Below are 16,311 nucleotides of genomic sequence, written 5' to 3' on the forward strand. Positions count from 1 at the left end.
TTTGTGATTAATCTTTGATAAGGAAAAATTGTCTGGGACAAATTTTCTAGATTGGCACTAAAATCTGAGGATTGTCCTCAAGCATAATAAAAAGTTGTATGTCTTGGAGGAACCTATTCCTAAATAGGAACCTCCTAGTTCTGCACCTAAGGCAGAAAGAGATGCTTATAAGAAGCATGTCGATGATGCCAATGAAGCTACTTGTCTCATGCTAGCTACCATGAACTCGAAGTTGCAAAAGCAACATAAGAACATGGCAGTGTTCGATATGATCAAACACCTGAAGATGCTCTATCAAGAGTAGGCAATGCGTGAAAGGTTTGAAGTTTCAAAAGCCCTTTTTCAAGGCAGGTTAGCTGAAGGAGCCCTTGTAGGTCCCCATGTGCTCAAGATGATTGGGTATGTGGAGAACCTTGAGAGGTTAGGTTTTCCCCTTGGAAAGGAACTTGCGACTGATTTGATCTTGTAATCATTGCCCGAGAGCTTCAGTCAATTTGTCCTTAATTTTAACATGAATGATATGAACAAAACTCTTCTTGAACTGCTAGGCATGTTAAGAACTACTGAGCAGAATCTAAAGTCAAAAGGGAAGTCCATTCTGATGATCGGAAATGGAAAGAAGCAGAACAAAAGGCCCACCAAGCAAGGTGGTAAAGGGAAATGAAAGGAAGTTGCAAAACCCGAACACACTACTCCTGCTTTGAAGCCTAGTGGAGGCATAGCAAAGTATGGCACCTGCTTCCATTGCGGTAAGACCGGACACTGGAAGAGAAACTGCCCAAAGTACCTGAAAGATAAGAAGAATGGAGTAGAGACTTCAACTTCAGGTATTTTTGTTATTGAAATTAATCTATCTACTTCTGCATCATGGGTATTAGATACTGGATGTGGTTCTCACATTTGTACCAATGTGCAGGGGCTAAAAAGGAGTAGAGATTTGGCAAAAGGTGCAGTTGACCTACGAGTTGGAAATGGAGCAAAGGTTGTTGCTTTAGCCGTAGGAACTTATGTATTGACTTTACCTAGTGGTTTAATAATTCAGTTAGAGAACTGTTATTATGTACCTGCAATTAGCAGGAATATTATTTCCGTTTCTTGTTTGGACAAGTTTGGTTTCTCATTCATAATAAAGAATAATTATTGCTCCATTTATTTGAATTATATATTCTATGCTAATGCACAAATGAACAATGGACTATATGTCATTGATCTTGAAATGCCTATTTATAACATTAATACTAAAAGGTTGAAACCTAATTAGTTAAATCCAACTTACCTTTGGCATTGTCGATTAGGCCACATAAATGAGAAACGCATTTCCAAACTCCATAAATATTGACTCTTGGACTCTTTTGATTATGAACCATATGAGACATGCAGATCTTGTTTAATTGGAAAGATGACAAAGTCTTCATTCACGAGAAAAGGTGAAAGTGCTAATCATCTTTTGGCCCTCATACATACTGATGTATGTGGTGTTGGTGTAAGCCCTAGAGGCCAATACTTTTGGTACTTGTATCGAATTATTTAATAATTGAAAGGCTTTTTCTTTATTATGTTTGATTAATAAAGTCTCTAGAATAGCTAGTCCGTTTAATGTATCAAGTGTGACTTAATCATGAGATCCCATTAAACATTAGGACACTACTCTTAAAGTATCCGTAGTCGAGCTTTATTGTGAAGTGGGATAACATTAAAGTATTAAGATTATTATGTATATAGACTGATGGTCACATCTCATGGATCATGGATAAAGAGTTATCGAGTCTTAAATATAAGTATGAATATTAGGAGTAATATTTATACTGGATTGACCCGCTATAAGAATACTACATAGAATGTTATACAAAATGTCATAGGTTATTCTCATGGTGATAGTGGTGTATACCACCCTTCGACTTGAAACCACTATGGACCCTAGATGTAGAGTCGAGTGTTTTATTGCTGATCAAACATTGTCGGATGACCATAAAGACAGTTGATGGACACTCCACGAAGCATGCTGAGGGACATGAGTGACCTAGATGGAATTTTCTCATTCTACATAACATGATAAATGTCTAAGGGCCCAATACTGAACTAGACAAGGATGACACGATCTATGTCTTGTGTTCAATATAGACATAAGGGAAAAGGGGTAATTATACACATAATTATTATCACAGGAGGTTTTGTCAGATCACATGGCATTTTCGTGACTTGGGTAGCAGTGATGTGTTGCTAGATACCGCTCACTGTTTATCATGTTAAATGCGTGATTTAATATAATTACCAACGTCGCGAAAATCTACAGGGTCACACACAAAGGACGGATTGATGAGAGATAGAGCAACTAAGTAACATCGTAAGGTACGGTGTACTTAAGTGGAATACGAAATATGGTAAGGTACCAAATACTTAAGTGATTTTGGCATATTATGAGATATGGGCCAAAATACACTTAAGTGGGCTTTTTAGCTTGAAGCCCACACAAGTGGTTCTATAAATAGAACCCTTGGGTAGAAGCATTGTCACAGAGACTCAACTCAAGTGAACTCTAATTGGAATTTCGTTTCCCTCTCTCTCTCTCTCACTCAAAGCCTTCATTCGTACTAGCTAGCACTGAGATTGAAGGAACCCGTTCGTGTGGACTGAGTAGAGACGTTGTCATCGTTCAACGTTCGTGATCGCTCCGTGGATTTGTATCCAAGGTTTTGATCGTTACAAGAGATCTGCACCAAAGGTTTGAATCGCCACAAGAGGTAACGATTCTATCACTGATCATGCCCATTCGTAAGGATCACTAAATGGAGAAATTTTTATATTCCGCTGCGCCTTGGATGGCAATTCTCCTTCATGTGGACCACTAAACATACCAACCAGAGGAGGTTTTCAGTACTTTATCGCATTTACTGATGATTTCAGTAGATATAGTTATGTGTATTTAATGAAACACAAATCATAGTCCTTTGAAAAATTCAAGGAATTCAAGAATGAAGTACAAAACCAACTAGGTAAGAATATTAAAACTCTTCGATCAGATCGAGGTGGTGAATATTTAAGCCTAGAGTTTGATGACCATCTGAAAGAGTGTGGGATTCTATCCCAACTTACTCCTCATGGAACACCCCAATATAATGGTGTATCTGAAAGAAGGAATCGAACCTTGTTAGACATGGTTTGATCCATGATGAGTCACGCCAATCTTCCAAACTCCTTTTGGAGACATGCATTATTGACAGCAACTTATACACTTAACCGTGTTCCATCCAAAAAGTTTGAGAAGACACCATATGATATATGGAGTGGTAAGAAACCACACATGTCTTACATGAAGATTTGGGGTTGTGAAGTTTATGTGAAACGACAAATTTCAACAAAGCTTGAGCCCAAATCTGACAAATGCTTATTTATGGGGTATCCTAAAGAAACAAGAGGGTATTACTTCTATAATCCTTCTGAGGGCAAAGTGTTTTTCGCTTGAACTGGAGTCTTCATAGAAACATATTTTATTTCAAAAGGAATCAGTGGGAGGAAAGTAGAGCTTGAAGAAATTCAAGAATCACAAAGCATTGATACACCTATGGAGGAATTAGAACAGGAAACCTAAGTAGTTGTGGAAGAGCAACCTGCTCAAGAAGAACAAGACCAATGTAGGTTAAGCAGGATATGCCACCTACCTAAGAGATGTGGATATCTCATAACTTATCAAGGTGATGTATTACTCATGGATCAAGATGAGCTTGTGACCTACCAAGAGGCCATAATTGGTTCTGAGACTGAGAAGTGGCTAGAAGCCATGAAATCTTAAATGGATTCCATGTACACAAACCAGGTTTGGACCTTGGTAGAGCCTCATGTAGGAGTTAACCCTATAGGATGCAAGCGGGTCTTCAAAAAGAAGACTGACATGGATGGTAAGGTACATACCTATAAGGCAATATTGGTTGCAAAAGGATATAAACAAATTCATGAGAATGACTATGATGAAACATTTTCACCAGTTGCAATGCTTAAATATGTTCAGAATCTTCTTGAGGATATGTACATGATACAACCTAAAGGATTTGACATACCATAAGAAGCCCAAAAGATATACAAGTTACAGAGATCAATCTATGGATTGAAGCAAGCTTCCAAAAGCTGGAATCTTTGTTTTAATGAAATAGTAAAACAGTATGAATTCATCAAGAATGAAGGTGAGCCTTGTGTCTACAAGAAGGTTAGCGGGAGCATGACCGTCTTCCTGATATTATATGTAGATGACATATTACTCATTCGAAACGATGTCCCTACCATGCAACAAGTAAAGACTTGGTTGGGGAAATGCTTTTCTATGAAGGACCTAGGTGAAGCAACCTATATATTAGGAATCAGGATCTATAGAGATAGATCATAAAAGCTACTTGGCCTAAGTCAGAGTACATACATAGACAAAATGTTGAGACGCTTTAGTATGCATGATTCCAAGAAAGGATTCATACATATGCAACATGGCATATGTCTATCAAAAACACAATACTCTTCAACTAAGGAAGAAAGGGATCACATGAATAAGATTCCATATGCATCTGCAATAGGATCTATCATGTATGCCATGTTATGTACTCAGTCAGATGTCTCGTATGTTTTAAGTGCAACGAGTAGGTACCAATCTGATCCCGGTGATGCTCATTGGGTAGATGTCAAGAATATACTTAAGTATTTGAGAAGGACTAAGGACTAATTCTTGATATATGGAGGTTAGGAAGAGCTTGATATAATTGGATACACAGATGCTAGCTTCCACACAGATAAGGATGATTTTAGATCGCAATCTGGTTATGTGTTCTGCTTAAACGGTGGCACTGTGAGCTGGAAAAGTTAAAAGCAAGATACAATTGTTGATTCTACAATCGAGGCCAAGTATACTGCCGCCTCAAATGCAGCAAAGGAAGTTGTTTGGATCAAAAAGTTCATTAGTGAACTTGGCATAGTTCTTAGCATTGTGGATCCCATTGATCTCTATTGTAATAACAATGGTCCTATCGCACAAGCTAAGGAGCCTATATCTCACCAATGATCCAAACACATAATTAGGCGTTATCACCTCATTCGAGAGATAATAGATAGAGGAGATGTGAAAATATGCAGAGTACCTACACTTGACAATATTGTTAACCCACATACAAAGCCTCTTGCACAACAGAAGCATGATGGCCATATTAGATCTATGGGTATTAGGGGTATGCCTGATTGGCTATAGTGCTAGTGGGAGATTGTTGGTGTAAGCCCTAGAGGCCAATACTTTTGGTACTTATATTGAATTATTTATTAATAATAAAAGACTTTTTCTTTATTATGTTTGTTTAATAAAGTCCCTAGAATAGCTAGTCTGTTTAATGTATCAAGTGTGACTTAATCATGAGATCCCATTAAACATAAGGACATTATTCTTAAAGTATCTGTAGTCGAGCTTTATTGTGAAGTGGGATAATATTAAAGAATTAAGACTATTATGTATATATACTGATAATCACATCTCATGGATCATGGATAAGGAGTTATCAAGTCTTAAACATAAGTATGAATATTAGGAGTAATATTTATACTGGATTGACCCGCTATGAGAATACTACATTGAATGTTATGTAAAGTGTCATAAGTTATTCTCATGGTGATAGTGGTGTATACCACCCTTCGACCTGAAACCACTATGGACCTTAGATGTAGAGTTGAGTGCTTTATTGTTGATCAAACATTATCCGTAACTGGATAACTATAAAGACAGTTGATGGACACTCCACAAAGCATGATGTGGGACATGAGTGGCCTAGATGGAATTTTCCCATCCAGCATAACAGGATAAATGTCTAAGGGCCCAGTATTGATCTGGACAAGGATAACACAATATATGCCTTGTGTTTAATATAGACATAAGGAAAAAAAAGGGTAATTGTACACACAAGTATTATCACAAAAAGGATTTGTTAGATCACATGAGATTTTCGTGTCTTGGGTAGCAGTGATGTGTTTCTAGATATCGCTCACTATTTATTATGTTAAATATGTGATTCAATATAATTGCCAATGTCGCGAAAACCTAAAGGGTCACACACAAAAGGACGGATTGATGAGAGATAAAGTAAATAAGGAACATCGTAAGGTACAGTTCACTTAAATGAAATATAGAACATCGTAAGGTACGGTGCATTTAAGTAGAATATGAAACATGGTAAGGTACCACGCGCTTAAGTGATTTTCGATATACCATAAGATACGGGCCACATACACTTAAGTGGGCCTTTTAGCTTGCAGCCCACACAAGTGGTTCTATAAATAAAACTCTTGTGCAGAAGCATTTCATTAGATGAAATGTTGTTTCTCTCTCTCTCACTCAAAGCCTTCATTCGTAGCAGCTAGCACTGAGACTAAAGGAATCTGTTTGTATGGACTGAGTAGAGGCGTTGTCACCATTCAATGCTTTTGATCACTCCTTAGATATGCATCAAAGGTTTCAATCGCCACAAGAGATAACGATTACTATCACTGATCATGCCCATTCGTAAGGATCACTAAAGGAGAATTTTTAATTTCTGCTGCGTTTTGGATCACAATTTTTCTTCACACCTTTCCTATTATGCTCATACTTGATTCAACATGTAAGACCAACAAGTATAGACTTTCATTATAGAGATGGTCGGTGTCACCTCTACTGACAAGACGTATTCTATCGGGCTTGCATTTCTAGAGAGCAAAAAAGATGAGAATATTACTTGGGCCTTAGAGGTGTGTTGGATAATGTTTAAGGACCAAGAAGAGATGCCTAAAGTGATTGTTATCGACCGCGATACCAGCTTGAGAGCACAATTCTTTACCATGTGAAGGAGAAAATTGTTTGTGCTTGGACTAATCAGGTTAGACACCTTAGAAATACAACAACTAACCAAGTTGAGTCTGCCCATGCTACATTAAAGAATTGGTTGGGAAATAGTAATGGTGATTTGTATAGAGATTGGGACTCCATGAACCAAATGATTCAGAACCAGCATAATGAGATACATACATAATTTTGTCGAATCATCACAGTTTTGGAACACAAATTTAAAGACAACAATCTTTATTCTCAGTTGGTCGATAACATATTTTGAACGGGTTTGAATTATATTTTTTATGAAGCTAAAAGTGTTGATAATGTAGGCTTCGGTAGTAGAAAGTGTGGATGCACATTTGTGAAAACATATGGGCTCCCATGTGTTTGTGTTATTGCAAAAAAAAGGTAAAATTTGGTAGCCCGATAAGAATGTATGAGGTTTGCACTCATTAGAATAGGCTTAGGTTTGATGATGATGGTGTCATGAAAGACGGTAAATCAAATATCTCTATCTTGACCGAATGGGAAGTGATACAAGATAAATTTTTAAAAGCCGATAACAACATGAAAATCTACATTAAAGAGCAATTGAGGAAGATTGTTTATCCATAAACCACCGACTTGAAACCATCATCTCAACGGTAAAACCAAAAGGTGCTCCAAAGAAGCTCAGACCTACACTGAGTGGAAATTCAACGGTGAGGTCCCCTTCGTATTTTGAACATGTTGAACACGTTTTTTCGGACTCACCAACTCCGAAATCTCAAAAAAAGTGTTTTCAAAGAAGCTCACATTAGCAAACCACCTCCTACGCCGCCTCCACCAAAGATTACATTCATTGATGAGATGTCGGTTTCTATGTACAAATACATCGAGAGGATCATCAATGTTGAGGGGAAAGGAAATTACGGTTATCGAGTTGTCTCAGATTTACTCAATAAAGGAGAAGATAAACATACACTTGTCGTCATCAACTTATCTAAGAGTTTAGGACTCATAAAAAATCATACAAACGATTGCACAGAAAGAAAGAAAAATTCGATGAAGTTTATGAGTCTCTTGTTCCTTGCCTTAGTGGGTTGGCACCGGAGGAAAAATGGATGTGCTTCCCTAAAATGGGTCACCTCATAGCATATACGTATGATAGAGTGTATGTTGATCTTCCACAAAACAATTTTTTGGAAACCTTTTTTCCACTACGTACCACCCCACCTCAAAATACAAATGAGTGTATTATGTGTATTTGGTGGCTTTCAAAATCAAAGCATTTTTTCAAGTTTACTTGAAACCAGGATGCCCTATACCACTTGCATCACCGGAGTCGACGACTCATTCAACAACAAAATCAGATACTTAGTCGAACCATTTTAGGGAAAAGACGCAAGAGTTTGAGAAATTGAGCAACATTGAAAGATAATCAAATGCACAAAAGTCAAAGGGGGTACCACCCATAGATTTAGTCGGCGAAAAATGTTTCGATTCGTTGTAATTTCCTGTTTAGTCAGACTAATAAGTGTATGTAATTGTGTCTCAATATTAATGAAGTGTAATATATTCAATTTCTTAATGTTTTAATACATTTTTTATCTTTCCCATAACATTTATTCATTTGTAAAAAAAATCTTCAATTAAGTTCTGTTTTCAAAGGTTTTGGTTTCTGCCTGTTCAGGAGAAGTTTCGGAGATGCATCTCTAGAACAAGATGATAGGATGCAAACCCAAAGATATATCTCTAGAACCATCATGACAGGTTTTGAATGGTTCATATTTCTCTACAACTTCTATAAAATAAGGTGCTCTTCTTTTTTATTTCACACAAACTGAAATTGTCTCAAATGTCACAAATAAACATCATCTGGTATGTCTCAAATGTCTCTTTCTCAAGTGTGAAACCTGAGCGAAAGTTTAAGCTCAACGAGTATACCTCTCTTGCAGATATTAAATACAAAATCCATAATCTCTAACCTTACGAAGACAATTGAAGAATTGTGAAAACCGGGTACCGTTCACCGTCTATTGACAACAGAGGGAAGATTAAGTTCAACAATTTTGAGTTCAAGATGGATGCAGATGTAAGGGCTATGTGGAATACATATTTCTGTTTTGAAACAAAAGTTTTGCTCAAGTTGGAAGCGATGATTTCAAGATTGGTTGAAGATATTGCTAAGATGTTGAAGCGTCCACCTTGATGTTGAAGTGTAATGTTGCATTTTATGTTGAAATCATATATGTAATGCTTATGGTATTTTATGAATATTTAATTTATTTTGTCAACTTACAAGTTTTTGGTTTCTATCCTTGCTACTGTTATGTATATATTACAAAAATGTATCTACAAAAATATACCGGAGATGCATCTCTAATATTAAAAAACTCCAACTAATAGGGCGTCACTCATAATAGCTTACATTGAGTTTGTATTGGGTGTGTCCGAAGATGCATCTCCGAAATCTGATGAGCATTTTAGCATTTTCTTATGGTCTGTAAGTAACATATATGATGCATCAATAAAATCCCTAAAAATAAACCCTCATTATTTTCCCTCTTCTCCCTCTTGAAATGAAGGCCATCCCAGTTAGGGTTGTTCAAGAAAACCATAAATTGAATTGAAATACCGAACCGAACTAAACTAAAGTTAAAATAATTGAACTATTATGTTTGGCTAGTGAATCAACATATTGCATTAACAGTTCTAGAACCGAACCTAAACTGAAATCGGACTAAACCAAAACTGCAATCAAACCGAAATAGAACTAAAAACAAGTTTTATTTTTTTAAAATTAAAAACAGTTAACGATTCAGTTCTTTAATAAACTGTTCGGTTTGGAAAAAATTAACTTCTAACGGTTTGGTATAGTTCGTAATTTTGAAACGGTATACTAAACTAATGATTATAGTTCAGTTGGAGTATATTTTTTCTATAGTTTGGTTTGGTTCAGTTCAGTTTTCTAAGTAACCATACCATGAACAACCCTAATCCCAACCCAATTTATCCTACAAGCACTGATCAGATGAAATATTAGACCATTTTAGATTTTCTAGAAATTTTATTCATATTAAGTAAACAAATAGATGTTTCAAACTCACAATTCATCTTTAATTTAAGGGTTAAATATGTTTGTGGTCCTTCTTAATATCTTAATTTTCATTTTTAGTCCCTTTAAATATTTTCTTCAAAGAATGAACATCCTAAAATTTCCCATCCACCCTTTTGGTCTCTCCTGCAAATTAGTGACGGTTTTTACAATTTAGCGGTTGAATTAGCAACGGTTTTAGTGACGATTTATTACTTAGCGACTGAATTAGTGATAGTTTTAACGTTGATTTTAGTATTAGGGACCAAAAGTATGGATGGAAAATTTTAGGAGGACCATCCTTCGAAGAAAATATTTTGAGGGACTAAAAATGAAATTTGAGATATTTAGGAGGACCACAAACATATTTAACCCTAACAAATTTTAATTTCAATGTCGCAGTTACTCGGTGGGAAAAACACAAGAAACAAAGAGTGTGTAAATTGCACTGACGTTTAAGAAGTTTTTCCGGTTTATTTACAACAAAACTCAGTCAATCAGAAATGTTTTTTTAAGGATCAAATATATTTGTGGTCCTCCTAAATATCTCATACTTTACTTTTAGTCCCTAAAAAAAATTCTTTAAAGAATAGTCCTCCTAAAAATTTTCATTCACACTTTTGATCTCCCCTGCTAAAATCGTCATTAAATAGTAAAGCATCGCTAAAACCGTCACTAATTTCGTCGCTAAGTTGTAAAAATCGTCGTTAAGTTGAACAATGGACCAAAAGCGTGGATGAAATTTTTTAGAAGGATCGTTCTTTAAAGGAAATAGTTTTATGGACTAAAAATGAAATATGAGATATTTAGGAGGACCACAAACATATTTAACCCTTTTTAAATTGTTGGTTTATAAATATCAACAATTTATTTATATTATGAATAAAAATAAACAAATGTTACTGATAGGGATTAAATCCTCTATCCACAAATTAAACTCATTTAACTCAACTACCTCATTCACCTAGTCAACCACAAACATTGACATAAAGAATCTATCCTAATTCACCCCACAACTTAGAGTTACATTCAGTTCACTCACATTAGAGTTTTTTACTATAACTCAACCGGCTACTAAATCACTAGGATATTTTCTCGTCCGACCTACCTATTTTTTAAATTTCTTAAATACAAAGAATATATCTCAACTGAGTCTCTTTATCTTCTTAAAGAATTTTGACTAACACTTGTCCAACTTACCATAATTTTAATAGGGTGTTATTAAATATTACTCAATAGAGGAAGTAAACAAATCTAAACACAAACACAAGTGTTTGAGTTTTTTAACACAAAATGTATACAATGAAATCACTTGTGTGTTTTCTTAGTTCTTTCTTTCTTTCTTTCAATAGAGCTTCTTCTCTAATTGTTATTTCTTTGAAATTTTTTATTTCCTTTATTTTATTCTCAAATGTTGATTCAAAATTTTGTTCAATGTTGTGTAGTGTAATGAGTAAAACAATGAGAAATGAGTACTTATATAGCTTCATTTTTGTTGACTATTGTTTTATTTGATCTTTGATCAAGGAGTCGTAATTTTTGCATTATTGCATCCGACTATTCTAATGTCCTTTGTACACATAACATGTCTTTTCACACAAGACGTCGCAGATTGTGTATTATTGCTTAGTTGTTTTTCAAATTTAAAATATTTTCCTTGACAGAGGAATCATGTAAGTTATTCTTCAAAGAATAAACTTAAGGAATTTTTACTAATGTTCATTAGATGAACTAACCCAGTAGAGGATGATAACTTGGTATTCTAATAGAGGATCAAACTGTTGACTTTAAGTATAGAGATAACTATAGGAAAATGATGATGATTACTTAGATTACTCATCTACAAATGATAGTGTTGACAACATATACCAAAAAGTAACAGAGTAGAGTCTTCATGACACGCGTCAGATGATTCAACTGATGCAATAAGATGCTTAATGAATATTGTGTTAGATGATATATTTCATATTCATCTTTGGTTCAATAGTTGCATATTAATAATAAATCATCTACATATATGCATATGAGCAATATATAACTATCTTCATTGTCTTTCACATACACATCATGGTCAACACTACACCTTTTGAAGCCTTGTTGAACAAATATCTTATTTATTCTCTTGTGTTATGATCTTGAGGAAAATATCAAACCATATAATATCTTACAAAGTCTATACAACATATCATTTTTTCCTTTAATCTGAAACATTATAGGTTAATTAACAAAGACAAATTTTTCTAATAGTCCATTTAAAAATTCTAACTTGACATCTAAATGGAATAAGGGCCAACTTCTACAACAAACTAGAGCAATGATTATCTTTATTTTCTCATGTTTATCCACATATGAGAAAATTTCACAATAATATAGGTCTTACCTCTACAGGAACCCTTTGTTTCACCAATATTGCCTTATGCATCAATAGTTTTTTTTTTTGTAGATCTTCAATCTTGACTTCACTTAATTATTTTGTTACTTCAATTGTCACTACCATGTGATCAAACTTATTGGTCAATGTTCTCAAAACCTTATCAAATACCACTTGCTCTTTCACAACTTATGCATAATACTTAATTTGATTGGTGAGGGTCGCCAACCTTATGAAGTAGTCAGCCATATTTTCGCCATTATTTATTTTTATCAATTCATATTGTTATCTCAAGGCATAAAGCTTCACTTTCTTCACCTTTATATAACCTTCATAGATTTTTAGTAGCATATCCCAAGCATTCTTGAAGTCTATTAATTTTAGAATTTTCTTTAACACTTTGGCATCAACACATTGGTGAATGAGAAACAAGGTTCCAATATGATTTGTCTTTGTATCCTTGTGAGCATTATTTTGAGCATCTAATGAGTTTGTAGGAAGTGGCTTCACACTATTGGTCACATGTTTGTACACCTCATGAAAGATAAAAATAAATTTCATTTGTCTAAACCATCTATCTAAATTCCCACTATTACGAAAAATAGATTTTACTATTGGAACAAATTGAACAATTAGGGTTTCAAGAAGAATGAAGAAGAAAGAGAGAAAAGATAAGAGAGAATTAGAAAACCTATTTGAAACTTGTAAATTTGTTAAACTATAATATTTTTAAAACTATACAATGCCATTCATATTTATAGGCAATCAAGGCCTAAGCCCAAAACGTACAATCAAAGCCCAAAATATACAAAGTTGTATTTTGGCTGCGACACAACAGCTATATGATTTATTCGACTCTATCGAATACATATGACTCCTACTCCGACTAGGTCAGACACACCTTAGTCGAATACAATTTATTCTACAAACCAATGAATTACAACTTCTAACATATCACCTAACTCATGTTTCCGAGACTTCTCATCCCGATGATTTCTTTAACTTATCGAACCTGACTTTCTTCAGGGGTTTGGTGAGTATGTCAACTAGTTGTCATTCTCTCTTGCAATGCTCAAGTTCAAGCTTTCCTTTGTTAACTTGATCCCTAAAAAAATGATACCTCATTTCTATGTTCTTACTTCGACTGTGACACACTGGATGATTCACCAGGTCGATAACAGACTAGTTATCGACAAACAACTTCATTTTCTTAGGCTCCATTATCTTGAATTCTTTGATCAACATCTCTATCCATGTTGCTTTACATGTTGCATATGATGTAACCACTTACTCAACTACACAAGATGACAAATCCATAATGCTTTTCTTCCTTGAGCTCCATGATATTGAAGTGTCTTCAATTATAAATATGTAGCCTACAATAATCTTCTTCCCATCTTGATCTCCACTAAAATTTGAATAAGTGTAACCATATACCTCTACATTTGTGTTGGTATTCTTCTGCCTTGGCATCAGCAAACCATGATCAATAGTACCTTTGATGTATCTTATCACTCTCTTAATTGTAATGAGATAACACTTTTGGGATTTCTCTATGATTCTGCTTAACAATCCGACACTTTGACAAATGTCGTGTCTGGTATTGTAAAGATTCAAGGATCCAATGATTTGTTTGTACAATGTTACACTTACAAACTCATCATTTGTTTCCTTTTTCAACTTTGCTCCATTCTCCAATGGTGTAATGGGTGTATTACATTTGCTTATTTTGAACCTCCTCAAGATGTCTCGAGCATACTTTGTTTGGTGCAAAAACACTCCTTCACGTGCGTCTTTAAACTTCACCCCTAAGAAATATGACAAGCTCCCTAGTTCAGACATTTCAAACTCATGTATCGGTTTCAACTTGACTTCTTTTATTTCTGCTTCATTTATACCTGTAATCAACAAATCATCCATATACAAGCATATGATGACTCGACTAAGCCTACTTGCATTGTTGATATACACTCCATATTCTGAGACGCATTTTGAGAAACCTGCTTAGATCAAACAACTATGTATTCTCTTATTTCAGGTCGTTGGGGTTTACTTTTAACCATAGAAAGCCTTCCTCAATTTGTATACCTTTGACTGCTTCCCTTGGATTTTAAATCTTGGTGGTTAAGTGACATACACTTCTTCTTCCAAAGGTTCATTCGGAAATTATGACTTTACATCTAGTTAATTTATCTTCAAATAATCCTTTGTATGTTGTAGTAGATACAACAATTCTGATGGTTTCTAGCCTTGCCACAGGTGTGTAAACTTCATTGAAATCAATACTAATTTTTTTTAGATAACCTCTTGCCACCAGTTTTTCTTTATGCTTTGCAATCTCACCATTTGGCCTTAACTTTAACTTGTAGACCCACTTCACATCAATTGGCTTCTTGATTTCTTTTTCGACAAGTTTCTAGGTCTTGTTCTTCTCGACTTCCTTGAGTTCTTCTTGCATGGATGCTAACCAATTCGAATCATTCATGGATTGATCCAAATTGATTGGTTCTGATTGAGCCATTATCATTAATTATTCTATTAAGTCAACATCTACATCGACTGCTTGATCTAGAAATATCTCATATCCAGCTAGCCTTGTGGAATAAGTTCTTGCTCTAGTCGATCTCATGATCTTCTGCTCAGGTGGTTCTTTGTTTTGATTGGTTGTGACTTAATTTTATTGGTCTTCATCAAGAACAATTATGGTTGTTTCTTGCTCGTGTCAAACTAGCCCTTGACTCAAATCCCACCTTTGCTTTCATCCACTAGAACATCTCGATTGATCATAACTTTATCATTATTTGGTAAATACCGTTTGTATGCACCAGTCGGATGATAACCTATGAGCACCATAACCTGACTTTGATCATCTAGTTTCATCCTCAATTGTTCTGGTACATTCCTGAATCATATTGATCCAAAGACTCCAAGATGAATAACATTTGGCTTTTGTCCTGTCCAATCCTCATAAGGTATCTTCTCGATTATCTTCTTCATTGGGCATCTTTTTATAATGTATACTACCATCGAAGTTGTTTCACCCCCAAATCTCTTTGGCACTTCTTTAGCTTTCAACATGCTTCTAGTCATGTTCAGTATAATTATATTTCTCCTCTCAGCTATACCATTATGATAAGGTGTATATGGTGCAATGACCTCATGCTATATACCTTTATTAGTGCAAAATCTTACAAATTCTCTAGAGGTGTATTCACCTCCACCACCAGTTCTCAGTTTCTTTAACTTGCATCCACTTTGTTTCTCGACATGCAATTTAAACTTCTTGAATTGTGTGAATACCTCACTCTTCCTTTCAATAAGGTAAATCCATGTATATCTAGTGAATTCATCTATGAAGGTTAGGAAAGATCAGTTACCTCCATTCGACCTTATATAAAAATGTCCACATACGTCAGAGTGAACAAGCTCTAGCTTTTCTCTCGACTTCATGGATAAGTCATGTTTGAATGCCTTCCTAGCATGCTTTTCTTCGCAGCATCCCTCACATAATTGACTTGGTTCTTTCACTTGAGGTAAGTCATACACCATCTTCTTATGGGTTAACATACCTAGACCTTTGAAGTTTAAGTGTCCATACCTGTGATGTCATAGCCAGTTCTTGTCTTTGACAGAAGATGGAGCAAGACACTAATGGTCAACCATGTTGATCTTAATCTTGAAGGTTTTGTTATCTTCCAACGGTGCCTTCAGGATCATCCTTCCTTCACCATTATACACCTTTATCAATTTTTCTTCCAACTTTATGTTATACCCTTTGGCAAGTAATTGACCTATGATTATCAAGTTACTTGTCATTGAAGGTACATACAATACGTTAGTAATGCTAGATCTTCGACCATTTCTCCTCACGATAACTATGTTTCCTCTTCCCTCTTATGTAACATGCCTTCCATCTGCAAACTTAATCACTTTCTTGACTGATTCATCTGACTTGGTAAACTATTTTTTATTTCCAGTCATGTGGTTGCTGCATCCTAAATTCAAATACCACATGTAGGTTTGCTCATTGTTTGA

Source organism: Lathyrus oleraceus, chromosome 6, assembly GCF_024323335.1.
Source record: "Lathyrus oleraceus cultivar Zhongwan6 chromosome 6, CAAS_Psat_ZW6_1.0, whole genome shotgun sequence".
In the NCBI taxonomy this organism is placed as follows: domain Eukaryota; kingdom Viridiplantae; phylum Streptophyta; class Magnoliopsida; order Fabales; family Fabaceae; genus Lathyrus; species Lathyrus oleraceus.